At 44.8% G+C, this 14,911-nt stretch overlaps 1 protein-coding gene across 7 annotated transcripts in view; it reads right to left on the bottom strand.

The window, feature by feature from the left end:
* Nucleotides 1-14,911, bottom strand: part of ARNT (aryl hydrocarbon receptor nuclear translocator) — a 2,399,029-nt gene that overhangs the window by 315,996 nt on the left and 2,068,122 nt on the right. The window lies entirely within an intron of this gene.

Genomic DNA, 14,911 nt, shown 5'->3' with positions numbered 1-14,911 from the left:
AGCATGTCCTATTTATTTCAGTGCTGAGGTTCAAGTCTCTCGAGCATGTAGCTCGATGGGATTTGGATTTTCTGAGGTGCAGCATGTCCATTAATTCCGGGTTGGACATGGCTTTATACGTCAGGCACAGATCGCCTCTGAACAGGCGGTATGCCACTGAGTAGAGCTGAAGTTTATTTAACCGGGCAGCATATGGCATCTGTTTGAGCCCTTTGATCCTCTTGGTGAGGTACTTTTGGGGTCTTTCCAGTTGCTGCAGGTGTCTGGTAAGGTACATCCCAAAAGGGCATTGTACTCAATTATGGGCCTGATGAGGGATGAGTAAAGAGGCACGATGACCTCCCTGATCTAGATGTGAATCCCTTCATGATTAGGTGGGCTATATAAAATGTTTTTCTAACCACTTTGGCCACGTGGTTGTCAAATGAAAGATTGCTATCAACTTGGGTCCCCAGGTCCCTAATTACTTGTTCTGTACTTAATGGATTACCACCTATGTGGTAATTTGTGGGCACTTTGTTTTTGCCAAAGGGGATGACTATACACTTTTTGGCATTTAGCTTGAGGCCATGGCTCTGGCACCAGTTGTCTGTTTCTATGAGGCCCTTTTGGAGGATGCTTGTGTCGGCTGGAGAGTCGATTATGGCGCCCAGTTTGCAGTCATCTGCGAACTTGGTCAGCCACAGTCCTTTTGTGTCTCAAGGTTACAGATTCCACTTTCACACTCTACCAAGGCTAAAAGGAATGCCAGACCTGCCACAAAATCAATGGGCAGGGGCACAAAAACAAATTACAGCCCTCATGGACATGAGAGCTATTCAAAAAATGCCACAATAGGAACAAGGACAAGGATTTTACTCAAGACTTTTCCTGGTCTCCAGAAAGGACAAATCCTGGAGACCCATACTTGACCTTTCTACTCTAAATACTTACCTGGATGTTCCAAAATTCAAAATGTTGACACTACAGCAACTTCTTCCCATGCTGGGCAAGAAGGCTTGGCTTGTTACTTTGGACCTCAAAGAGGCATACAGTACAGTTTTGTACCTACCATAAATGTAGATGTTCGAGTGCTAATACAGCTGCAGTAATAACAGATGGGTTTTCCTGCCGTCAGGCGGGTCCTCGGTCGGCCGAATTCCAAAGTCTTGGTCCGGCGTCGGTTGTCGTCGCTTCTTCCCTGACGTCAGTGCGACAGGGGTATAAAAGAACCAGCCGACGCCATTTTCTTCAGTTTTTCTTGCCCCAGATGTCAGGTGCCCCCAGAAGGAAGGCAAAACATAAATTTATGTAAAACAGCAAATGCAATATAATCAAATAAAAACAGTAGTTGCAAGCAAATACACCATAAAAGAATAGCCCAATGAGGTTGTATGAGGAGATGTTAGCCATAAGGCCTGTCCCAAGAGGGGAAGGAGGGAGGAAAACCTGGACTGCAGCTGTATCAGCACTCGAACATCTACATTTATGGTAGGTACAAAACTGTACTATGTTCATCGTGCATACAGCTGCAGTCATAACAGATGGGTAGAATCCCAAAGCTAATAAAGGGGTGGTAGGCACTAAGTGAAACTAGGAGGAGCCAGGATGCCCTGTAAGACTGCAGTGGCAAAGCCCGCTCTAGTTTTGGAGTATAATTGTAGGTGATAGTGCTTGGAGAAAGTATGTACAGAACTCCAAGTGACTGCTTCCAAAATATCTTTGGTAGGAACCCCCCTGAGGAAAGCTGTAGCAGTAGCTGTGGCCCTTGTGGAATGAGATCTGATGCCTGTAGGTACAGTTTTGCCATGAAAAGAGTAACAAAAGCGTATGCAGTGGGCTATCCATTTTGAGATTGTCTGTTTGGAAATAGGCTTCCCTTGAGCACCTGTAGCATAGGACACAAAGAGTTGCTCTGACTTTCTGAAAGGTTTTGTTCTGTCCAAGTAATAGCGGAGCTGTCTGTGAATGTCCAAGTAATGCAGTAACCTCTCCCCTTTGTTTTGTGGATTAGGGTAAAAGGTAGGTAAGTGGATAGCCTGATTCAAGGCTACCCTGGATACTACCTTTGGCATAAATGAAGGATTGGTTCGTAAGGAAACTCTGTCCTGATGGAAAATGATGAAAGGCTGCACAGCCATGAGGGCTTGTAGTTCCGAAACCCTGCGCTGAGGTGATAGCTAGAAGGAAGGCTGTTTTCCATGACAAATATTGCAGATCTGTTGAAGCAGCTGGCTCAAAAGGAGGCAGGGTTAGTTTTTCTAGAATGAAATTGAGGTCCCAAGCAGGTACTGGTTGCTTCCTTGGGGGTTTTATATTCTTAGCCCCTCTGAGGAACTGTCTTAAGAGAGGGTGAGAGAATAAAGGAGGATCAGTGTTGTACTCTGCAGAAATGGCTGAGGCATGGATTTTGATGGAGGAGAATGAAAGTCCACTGCTTAGCAGCTCGGCTAGGTACTGTAGTGTTTGAGGTAAGTTCAGTATTCCAGGATCCTGACCCTTTTTCTGATTCCAGACACAAAACCGTTTCCATTTTGCGGAGTAGGCTTTTCGAGTAGACAGCCTTCTGGCCTCCAAAATGACATCCTGTACCTCCTTGGAGAGTAGGGTCTGCTGTGAATTTAAGGAATCCTCCATGCGGTTAGATTGACTGTGAAGAGTTTTGAAGTTGTGCTAAGTCAGTAGAAGAGGCATTAGAGGCAGGATCCATGGTGGGGAATGCGTCAGGCTCCTCAGGAGTGGGTACCAGTGTTGTCTTGGCCAGTCTGGAGCAATGAGAATCATCTTGGGTCTGTCTGTTCTGGTTTTTAATAGAACTTTGGGCAGCAGAGGAAGAGGTGGAAAGGCATAAACTGCCATTGTTGTCCAACTGAAAGAGAGTGCGTCCACTTTCCAGGCCTGTGGGTGAAAGTTCCTTGAGCAGAATTTTGCCAATTGGTGATTTCTGTGGGAGGCAAAGAGATCTATGTCTGGCCTTCCCCATGCTTGAATTATCTTTGAAAAAACTTGAAGATGCAGCTTCCATTCATGTGGATCTGTCATATTTCTGCTTAGGTTGTCTGCCAGCGTGTTTTCCTTGCCTGGCAGGAACTGTGCTTGTAGCTCAATTTGCAATTCCAGAGCCATGTTCCAAAGAGACATGGCTAGCCTGCATAGGGGGTATGAATGGGTTCCTCCCTGTTTGTTTATGTACCACATTACTGTGGTGTTGTCTGTCCTTATCAATAGCTGGCCTGGATGCAGCAGGTCTTTGAAAGCTGTAATAGCATTTATTACTGCTAGCATTTCCTTTTGGTTGCTGTGTAGGTGCTTTTCTTTTTGGGACCATTTGCCATGAATGCACCGATCTGTCATGTGCGCCCCCCAGGCGTAATCCGAGGCGTCTGTTGTGATGACTTGATTTGCTTGAGGCTTGCAGAATGGTAGACCTGTGTTTCTTTGGCATGCTTGAGCCCACCACAGAAATTCCTTTTGAAGACATGGAATCAGTGGTATTATTGTTTCCAAACTGTGGCTGTGTTGAGACCATAGGTTTTTTAGGTACCATTGAAGTTTCCTCATATGCAGCTTTGCACATGGGATTAGTAGGATGCAAGATGCCATGAATCCCAGAGCCTGCAGGATTTTCCTTGCAGTCAGCCTGGTGAAAGTTGCCAGTTTTCTGAAGTATTGAGTTAGTTGCCCTTGTTTCTCTGGCGTGAGGTAGGCCATCTGGGTGTTTGTATCCAAGCTGGCACCCAGGAAAATTATTGTTTGAGAGGGTATTAGTCTTGACTTCTTTTTGTTGACTGTGTATCCCAGAGATTTCAACAACTTTATTACAAACGCCAGGTGCTTCAGAAGCATGTGTTTGCTGTCCGCTTGGATCAGGCAGTCGTCCAGGTATGGGCATATTTGTATCCCTTGAAGTCTGCAGAAGGCAATTACTGATGCCAGGCATTTCGTGAACACTCTGGGCGCAGTAGATAAGCCAAAGGGCAATGCAGAGAATTGATAATGGGTTGAACCTGCAAGAAATCTGAGGTATCTTCTGCAATCTTGTCTGATTGGGACATGCAGGTATGCCTCCTTGAGTTCCAATGTTACCAGCCAAGACTCCTTGCCCAGCATGGGAAGAAGCTGCTGTAATGTGAGCGTCTTGAATTTTGGCATGAGTAAAAATGTGTTTAGGATGGATAGGTCCAAAATAGGTCTCCAATCTTTTCCTTTTCTTGGTACCAGGAATAGTCTGGAATAAAAACCTTGACCCTGTTCTTGTGCAGGTACCCCTTGAATAGCTTTCATGTCCATAAGATCTGAAATTTGTTTTTGTGCCTCTGCCCTTTGATTGTGTGGCAGGTTTGGCATGCCCCTCATTTTTGGAAGGGTGTGAAAGTGGAATCTGTAGCCTCTGTCGCTAATGTCCAGGATCCATTTGTCTTTTGTGACAGTATGCCAATTTTTTGAAAATAATGCCAGCTTTCCACCTAAAGGTGCTGCCATTTGAGCCTTGCTTGGCATGCAAAGGGGAAAGTCATTGGTTCTGCTTTCTGAATGGCTGTGAACTATCCTCACCACCTCTTTGTGTAGGTGATTGCCACTGTCTGCCTCTAAACGATCCTTGAGATTGCCCTCTACCCCTCGGGCGCCTGTATCTACCTCTTTGGGGTCTGTCCGTGGCTGGAAAGGACCAATTTTTGGAAGGCCAATTTTGACTGAAACGTGGAGGTTGTACCTGTAAGAAATCTTTCACTGTTTGCATTGATTTTGCCTTTTCCTCCATTTTCTTTAATACCTCTTCAGCTTTAATACCAAACAATACATCTTTTTGCAGAGGTGCATCCAGTAATTTAGCTTTAACATGATCTGGTAAGGTTTGCTCTTTGAGCCAAGCATGTCTACGTATGACTGATCCTGTAACAGCAGCTCTACATGAGGCCTCTAAAGCATCAAAACCACATTGCAAGGTATGTTTACCCACTTGTTCGGCACTGTGTAACAAATCCTGCAACTCCTTCAAGTCTGGTTGTTCAGGTTGTGACATTTTGCTTTTCAACTGTGATAACAGAAACTTTTGGTACTTTAACATATGAAACTGACAGTTTAATGCCCTCATGGTTAAGGTGGCCGAGGTGTATACCTTTTTCCCCCACCTTTCTAAAGCTCTGGAATCTCTCTCTGAAGGTAATGGATTTTTAGCAGTGGAGGCTTTAATTCCCTTGGGACCCTGTGAAATAGTTTCTGGGTCAGCCGCATGGCTTTTGTATAGAAACTGGTGTGAATCAGGAACCCGGTAATACCTGTCAGGCTTGACTGGAGCTGGAGGTAAAGAGTCTGGATTAAGGCAGGCCTCCGAATACACATCATCAAGTATGTCTAAGACAGGAGGTATAGCCAGAGGCCTGTGCTGAGGGAGCAAGAGGAAATCCCTAAGCCTTTTCTTGGAGTCTGAGTACTCTTGGCCTTCCCAGTGGAAGTGTTCCCTCAAGGTATGTAAAGTTTCCCCAAAAGAGTAATCCTCAGGGGGGGAGACAGAGGGAATGGACTCCTCTGCATCAGAATCTTCAAAAGGGGAGTAAGAATGTTCCTGGTCTTCAGAATGTTCTGAAAGAATGGAGGCCTGGTCCGAGGAAGGGGATTCTTCCTCCACTCTGGGCCTTATGTCCGGGGGGGGTTGAGAACCCCTGATAAGAGTAATCAAATCCTCAGCCATTTTGAGCATCTGCTTTTTAGGCATGGGGCCTTGAGAATGGTCCTGTGTAGCTTGTCTTTTAGTATGCATGGCTGCTTTAGACTTAGTGAAAGCCTTGATGGAAAAAGAAGTGGAAGACCTGAAGACACCTTGAGAGGTGGCAGGCCTGTCTAAACTCTGAGTTTCACTGCCAAGAATGGCTTCGGTATGTGTAGTCGGGGTGTGGGCCGAAGAGCCTGCGACCTCGGGCACTGAAGACACCGCTAAGGAAGTGTCATCGGTAGTCAGGGGCTGCGTAGGCACCTCACTGAGAACCGGACCACCTGTAGTCGGCTTTGGCGTGGTGTCGGTAGAAGTCGCGGACCTCATATGTCAGTCCTTATCTTTGCGTTTTTTACTTAAAACTGGAGTCGGAGTATCCGACGACATAATGTAGTTAAACTTTTTGCCAAAAAAGTGTTGGGCGAACTCCGCCCGACGCTTAACAGTGCATCTGTTGAATGTAGCACAAAAACGACAGGCCGAGACGTCGTGGTCTGGGCCTAAGCAAGGAATGCAGAGGGAATGGAAATCCTTATGCGGTATTTGCTTCCCACATGAAATGCAATTATTAACTTTGTCTGACATCGGTCTGAGGCAAGAAAAGTTTCCCCAACGGGGTACTTAGCTTTTAAAAAGACTTCGATTGAAAAATCTTCATAATCTCAGGAGCTGGCCGACCGGCACTTGCGAACTGCTTCTGCTTCGGGCACCGCGCGGCAAGAAAGACTAAAGAAAATGGCGTCGGCTGGTTCTTTTATACCCCTGTCGCACTGACGTCAGGGAAGAAGCGACGACAACCGACGCCGGACCAAGACTTTGGAATTCGGCCGACCGAGGACCCGCCTGATGGCAGGAAAACCCATCTGTTATGACTGCAGCTGTATGCACGATGAACATCTGCATGTCCCTATCAGACAAAATTGCAGAAGATACCTCAGATTCAAAGCTGGTTCAATGCATTACCAATTCTCTGCACTGCCCTTTGGCTTATCTACTGCACCCGGGGTCTTCACAAAGTGCCTGGCACCAGTAATTGCATTTTGCAGACAAAAAGGAATTCAAATATATCCATACCTGCACGACTGCCTTATTCAAGCAGAGAGCAAGGACAGTCTTCTAAAGCATCTGGCGTTTGTAAAATGGTTGCTAATTTGCCTAGGGTACACAGTAAACGAAAAGAAGTCAAAACTAGTGCCCTCACAAGAGATAATATTCCTGGGTGCCAGCTTAAATACAACGGCCCAGATGGCTTATCTCATGCCAGACAAGCAAGGACAACTGACTCAGTAATTTCAATTGATGGCAACAAAGACCCAACTCCCTGCAAGAAATATTCTGCAGGCCTTGGGATTCATGGCATCCTGCATACTACTAATTCCATATGCCAGATTGCATATGAGAAAATTACAACGGTACCTAAAAAGTGTTTGGACTCAACACTATCACAGTTTGGAAGCAGTAAGACAACGAATTCCCTGCCTACAACAGGAGTTTTGATGGTGGGCACAGGCATGTCACCTCAACAAGGGACAGCCTTTCACTCTACCCACAGCCAAGCAGACATTAACAACAAATGCTTCGGATTACGCCTGGGGAGCACACATGGCAGGAAAATGTATTCAGGGCAAGTGGACCGCAGACCAAATGCATCTTCACATCAATCAAAAAGAGATGTTGGCTGTACAAAATGCCCTAACAGCTTTCAAGGACCTTCTGCATCCAGGACAACTATTATTAAAGACAGAAAACACCACAGTTATGTGGTACATAAACAAGCAAGGGGGCACTCATTCTTACCCTCTATGCAGACAAGCTATGACCTTGTGGAACACGGCTCTAACCTATCAAGTTCATCTACAAGCACAATTCCTGCCAGGAAAGAAAAATACTCTGGCAGATGACTTAAGCAGAAACATCATGGATCCTCACGAGTGGAAATTAAATCCACAAGAATTCAGCATGATAACGCAAAAATGGGGGTGCCCAGACATAGATCTTTTTGCCTCCCCAAAGAATTGCCAACTACAAAAAGTCTACACAAGGAATTATCACACACAAGCATGGAAAGTGGATGCTCTCTCGTTTAGCTGGAAAAGCCTAAAAGTTTATGCCTTCTCACCACTGCCTCTCCTTTCAAAGGTACTCCTAAAAGCCAGACAAGAAAAACCACAGATGATCCTGATTGCCCCAGACTGGCCACGCCAGCACTGGTACCCAATCCAAGGCCCACCATGGATTTTACCTCAAACTCCGCACCTTCTGACTCAACAAAACAATCAGATCCTGCACAGTCAGCTCAAAACCTTAAACCTGGCTGCATGGCAGATTCATTAGTGAGGCAGACAACACCTCTCTCTAAAGCTGTTATGGATGTCATTTTGAAGGCCAGGAGGCCTAGCACCAGGAAATCTTACTCAGCAAAGTGGAACAGATTCTGTGCCTGGAACCAGGCTCAAAGCTTTGACCCTCTTGTCCCAAATATTCCTCAGATACTACAATACTTAACTGAGATGCTGGACAAAGGACTATCCTTCTCATCCATTAAGATCCACGCCTCTGCCATCTCGGCCCATTACAACACAGATCCTCCTATTTTCTCTCATCCATTGCTAAAACAGTACCTCAGAGGGGCTAAAAACCTAAGACCGCCCCGGAGAGCACCAACACCAACTTGGGACCTCAATTTTGTCTAGGAAAAACTAACTTTACATCCTTTTGAGCCAGCCACTTCAGCAGAATTAAAATATGTATCATGGAAAACTGCTCTGCTTCTGGCAATAACCTCAGCACGAAGAGTCTCAGAGTTACAGGCACTAATGGCAGTGGAGCCTTTCATCATTTTTCACCAAGACAGGGTTTCTTTAAGAACAAACCCTTCATTTATGCCTAAGGTGGTATCCAGTGTGGCTCTTAACCAAACTGTTCACTTGCCAACTTTTTATCCAAATCCCCAGAATAAAGGGGAGAGACTTCTGCATTCCTTGGACATACACGGACAATTACGTTTCTACTTGGACAAAACAAAAGCTTTCAGAAAAACTGAGCAATTGTTTGTAGCATATGCTGCAGGATCACAGGGAAAGGATATTTCAAAGCAGACCATTTCAAAATAGATAGGACACTGTATCCGGTTCTGCTACACACAGCATGGGAAACCTGTACCTAGTAACATTAGACCACATTCCACCAGGGCAACAGCCACTTCTACTGCCTACCTTAGAGGAGTACCCACCAAAGACATCTTGGAAGCTGCAACTTGTAGTTCAGTGCACACCTTTACCAAGCATTACCACTTGCCTATTTATTCTAGATCCAGAGCTGGCTTTGCCACTGCAGTGCTGCAGGGCCTCATAGCCACCCCAAATCCTCTACAGAACCAGCCACCCTGACTCAGCTTTGGGATTCAACCCAAGTGTAATGACTGCAGCAGTGAAACACGATGAACATAGTACAGTTTTGTACCTACCATAAATGTAGATATTCGAGTGTCTTCACTGCTGCAGTCCAGGTTACCCACCCGCCATCCCCTCTTTCTTAGCTGGGAATTATCTACACCTTTCAACCCTATACTACCTATGTGTTGTATTTGCTGGTAACTGAAGGTGTTGTTTTTACCTTTATTGTATGTTTTATTAGCAATTTGTATTGCCTACCTATTTGGAGGCACCTAACATCTGGGGCAAGAAAAACTGAAGAAAATGGTGTCGGCTGCATCTTATATACCCCCGGCGCACTGACGTCAGGGAAGAAGCAACAGCAACTGATGCCGGACTAAGACTTTGGAACTCTGCCTGACTGCGGGACCACCTGACGGCAGGATAACCCAAGTGTAATGACTGCAGCAGTGAAGACACTTGAACATCTACATTTATGGTAGGTACAAATCTGTACTTTTTGGACCTATGCGGTCTGTCTCTGTCTTTATCCTTAAGTTTTTTTCAGAATATCGGTAGTCGGATGGCTTACCAAAGGCATTTCTGGATAGTTATACCAAATACCAAAGTAATTTTCTGCAAAAATAGCCCGATGACAAACAGTTTGGGGGTTGAACAAGGCACAAAACCGACAGCGAGGGACGTCGTGGTCTGGGCCTAAGCAAAGAATGTAGTACGAATTAAAATCTTTATGAGGTATTTGCTTTCCAAAGGTAATACAATTGTTAACTTTTACTGACATTAGTTAAGAGGAAGAAAAAGGATCCCTAATGGGGTACTTAGCTTTTTTGAAGACTTTGGTTCTGAAACTCGAAAACGAAAATCTCAGGAGTCGGCCGACCAGCACTTGTGAACTGCTTCTGCTTTGGGCACCGCGCGGCAAGAAAGACTGATGTAATGGTGTCGGCTGCATGTTTTATATCCCTGAAGACCTGACGTCATGGAAGAAGAGACAGCATCCGACACAGGAATCCAAGACCCTGGTATTCAGGCCGGCTGAGGGCTACCTGCAGGCAGATAACCCAAATGTGATGACTGTAACAGTAAAACATGAAGAACATCAGCACTTTAATGGTTCACACAATCATAATATACCATCAGTGCAAAGGGTTTGGTTGCTGATTCTTACACAAGCATATCTGGAGGGGGGGAGAAGCAGGCAATCACAAGACAGCTCTCCTTCTTTGAGGTGGGATGGGTTGCATGACCAGATACTGTAATAAAGAGCCCTAATAGTAGTTACTGGTACCCAAGCAGCTCTAGACTGTGATAAAAAAGCAGATACTAAATGGGAGAAAGTATACAATGGTGCAGGGTACATGCATATGATCATTATGTCTTCATACAAAGAAAGGTTTGAGGGACTGCGGTGGTGGTGCTGCGGTAGCATTGTCGCCTCACAGTAAGACGTTGTCCTGTTCGAGTCTCAGCTAGAATGTCTTCTGTGTGGAGACATGCGTGAATGGGCGTACCTTCGTTGAAGGTTGTGCATCAGGGCCGGCAACTCGGTACGTAAAAATCTACTGCCAATCATTAGCGGACCGGAGTTCCGCTGCGGCGACCCCTAACCAGGAAAAGCCGAAAGACACAACAACGACAACAAAGAAAGGTTTGAGGACTAACTGGGACACATTCATTTGGGCATGCAAAAGAAACATATAAATAAACATCAGATAGATGAAGGCCACTAGCTCCACAGATCAATCTCTACCACTATTCTTAGTGCCCAGCACTGGATGAATGTGCTTTTAATCCTTCTAAAAAGGACTAGTTCTAGCCAATGAAGAGTCATATTGGGCTAAGTTAACAGAAAGCATGTTACAGAAGGAATGAATGGGGAGGCAAGAAGCAAGATCAAAAGGACAGTCTATGGGAGACAATGAAACAATAACAGTGCTAGCTGAAAGTAGAATTATTAAAATTGCTGCATAATCTATGGAACAAAGAGGTCTGAACAACAAAATGCTTGACTCTGTATGAAAGCATGGCCTATTAGGATGTTGTACAGATCTGCAAAGAAACAAAAGGATTTAAAAATGGACTTAACTGTTGAATGAAAGGCACTGCAACAATGAACTGCTAAGGACCTGTTATCTGGAGCACAGCTGCATAACATATAGATACCTTTGTATTCATCTCTACCTATAACAGAAAACACGATTTTTTAACAAGTTTAGTGTATTTTTGAGAATCAAAAATCACTCGGATCATCCCAAGTCAATAACAGTCGCATTTCACCAGAATTACAGTGGGAGTGGAAATACAACACATTCATCAATTAAGCATTTTTAAGAAACAATGGAGCAACTTCATTCTGGGGACAGCTGTAAATATCACGGCTTTTTGCAAATAATAACCTGGGAAGTTGGTACTGTTAAACTCAAAACAGGATGTTGGGATTTTCTTCGTTGGACAGTATACACAAAGTACAGTTGTGTACCTACCATAAATGTAGACGTTCGAGTGTATTCACTGTTGCAGTCATTACAATTGGGTTATCCTGCTGGCAGGCTACCCGCAGTCGGCCCGAGTTCCAAAGTCTAGATCCGGCGTCGGTTGCTGTCGCCTCCTCCTTGACATCAGTGCGCCAGGGGTATAAAAGATGCAGCCGACGCCATTTTCTTCAGTTTTTCTTGCCCCAGATGTCAGGTGCCCCTAAAATGGTAGGCTAAATTATGCCAATAAGCATGCATACACAAAACACAACTTTTCCTTCATCTACAAGCAAATACACCACATAGGTTGTATAGAACAGAGAAGTACAGATAGGTCCCATCAAGGAAAAGGGGGAAGGTGGGAGGGTAACCTGGACTGCAACAGTGAATACACTCGAACATCTACATTTATGGTAGGTACACAACTGTACTATGTTAATCATGTTTCACTGTTGCAATCATTACAATTGGGTTGAATCCCAAAGCTATGGTTGGGAGGCTGGAGCTAAATACGATTAGGAGAGGCTATCAGGCCCTGCAGAACTGCAGTGGCAAAGCCTGCCCTGGATTTGGAGTAGAGAGGTAAGTGATAGTGCTTTGTAAAAGTATGCACTGAACTCCAAGTTGCAGCCTCTAAGATGTCACTGGTTGGTACTCCTCTGAGGAAGGCTGCTGAAGTGGCTGCTGCTCTGGTTGAATGTGGCCTAATGTCCTTAGGCACTGATTTGCCATGCTGTGAATAGCAGAAATGAATGCAGTGGCCTATCCACTTTGAAATAGTCTGTTTGGAGATAGGCTTTCCTTGTGATCCTGCAGCATATGCCACTAGAAGTTGTTCAATCTTTCCGAAAGCTTTGGTTCTGTCCAAGTAGAAGCATAGCTGTCTGTGAATGTCCAAAGAATGCAGGAGTCTCTCACCCTTATTCTGTGGGTATGGGTAAAAGGTAAGCAAATAAATTGTTTGGTTAAGGGCTACACTGGACACTACCTTAGGCATAAATGTAGGGTTTGTCCTTAGAGAAACCCTGTCAGGATGGAAAATGATAAAAGGTTCCACAGCCATGAGTGCCTGTAACTCTGAGACTCGTCTAGCGAAGGTTATTGCTAGGAGCAGAGCTGTTTTCCAGGATGAGAATTTTATATCAGCTGCAGAAGCTGGCTCAAATGGAGGCAGTGTGAGTTTTTCCAAGACATAGTTGAGGTCCCATGCAGGTATTGGTGCTCTCCTTGGAGGTCTTATGTTTTCTGGCCCTCTGAGGTACTGCCTTAGTAATGGATGAGGAAATATAGGTTGTTCTGTATTGTAATGAGCTGAAATGGCAGAGGCATGAATTGTAATTGATGAAAAGGAAAGGCCTTTATCCAGCATCTCAGTTAAGTATTGCAAAATCTGAGGAATATTTGGAACAGTCGTGTCAATACCTTGTGCCTGGTTCCAAGCACAGAATCTTTTCCATTTTTCTGCATAAGATTTTCTGGTGCTAGGCCTCCTGACCTCCAAAATAACATCCATCACTGCTTTAGAGAGAGGTGTGTCTTGAATGGCTACATTATCCACCATGCTGCCAGGTTTAAGGTTCTGAGATGGCTGTGCAGTATCTGACTTTCCTGTTGGGTCAGTAATTGAGGAATTTGAGGTAATGTCCAAGCTGGGCATTGAGACAAGCTCTTTAGGATTGGGTATCAGTGCTGGAGGGGCCAGTCTGGGGCAATCAGTATCATTTTTGGCTTTTCTTATTTGACCTTGAGGAGTACCTTGGGGAGGAGAGGCAGAAAGGCATATACTGTTAGGTTTTCCCAGCTGAAAGACAGAGCATCCACTTTCCATGCTTGCTTGTGATAAGTCCTTGTGCAGAATCTCTGTAGTTGGCAGTTGTGAGGAGAGGCAAATAGGTCTATGTCTGGGCATCCCCAGTTCCTTGTTATCATGCTGAAGACTTGTGGATCCAATTTCCACTTGTGGGGATCCATTAGGCTTCTGCTTAGATTGTCTGCCAGAGTATTTATCCTTCCAGGCAGGAATTGTGCTGCAGATGTACTTGGTAAGTCAGTGCTGTATCCCACAAGTTCATGGCTAGTCTGCAGAGGGGGTAGGAATGCGTGCCCCCATGCTTGTTTATGTACCACATGACTGTAGTATTGTCCGTCTTTATCAGTAGTTGCCCTGGATGAAGTAGATCCTTGAAGGCTGTCAGGGCATTCTGAACAGCTAGCATCTCTTTTTGATTGATATGTAGATGCATTTGACTTGTGGACCATGTGCCCTGAATACATCTTCCTGCCATATGGGCCCCCCAGGCATAATCTGATGCATCTGTTGTCAATGTCTGCCTGGCTGCAGGTAAGGTGAATGGCTGTCCCATGTTGAGGTGACAGGCTTTTGCCCACCATCGAAACTCCTGTTGCAGGCAGGGAATGAGGGTAATTATTGTTTCCAGGCTGTGGCAATGTTGAGTCCAAACACTTTTTATATACCATTGACGTTTCCTCATATGCAGTCTTGCATATGGAATTAGCAGTATGCAGGATGCCATGAAGCCCAAAGCCTGCAGAATTTTTCTTGCAGATAACTGGGTCTTTGTTGTCAGCATTCTGAAATAAGTAGTCAGCTGTCTGTATTTGTCTGGTGTGAGATAAGCCATCTGGGCAGTTGTATTTAAGCTTGCACCCAGGAATATTATCTCTTGAGAGGGTACGAGTTTTGATTTCTTTTCGTTTACTGTGTACCCTAGACCTGTTAGTAATCTTTTTCAAACACCAGATGCTGTAGTAGAATGTCCTTGTTCTCTGCTTGAATAAGGCAGTCGTCCAAGTAAGGATATATTTGTATTCCTCTTTGTCTGCAAAATGCAATTACTGGTGCCAGGCATTTTGTGAAGAACCTGGGTGCAGCAGATAAGCCAAAGGGCAGTGCAGAGAACTGGTAGTGCATTGAGCCAGCTATAAATCTGAGGTATCTTCTGCATAATTGTCTGATTGGGACATGCAGGTATGCCTCTTTTAGATCTAAAGTCACAAGACAAGCCTTCTTGCCCAGCATGGGCAGAAGCTGCTGCAGAGTTAACATTTAGAATTTTGGAATATCCAGGAATGTGTTTAGGATAGACAGATCCAGTATTGGTCTCCAGGCTTTGTCCTTTCTGGGTACTAAGAATAGCCTTGAGTAAAATCCTTGTCCCTGCTCTCGCTGTGGTACTTGCTGAATGGCTCTCATGTCCATGAGGAATGAAACACGTTTTTGTGCCTTTGCAAAACTGTAAATGTAGTTCCTATTAATAATTATTAAAATTATGGCTTATATGTTCCAGTATTAAATCTGAACCAGTGTCCTACAGACTCTTCTCTAAAAC

The sequence above is a fragment of the Protopterus annectens genome, chromosome 8.part0 (assembly GCF_019279795.1).
Source record: "Protopterus annectens isolate FY-2018-M chromosome 8.part0, PAN1.0, whole genome shotgun sequence".
In the NCBI taxonomy this organism is placed as follows: Eukaryota; Metazoa; Chordata; order Ceratodontiformes; family Protopteridae; genus Protopterus; species Protopterus annectens.
This window is presented reverse-complemented; position numbering and strand designations above follow the sequence as displayed.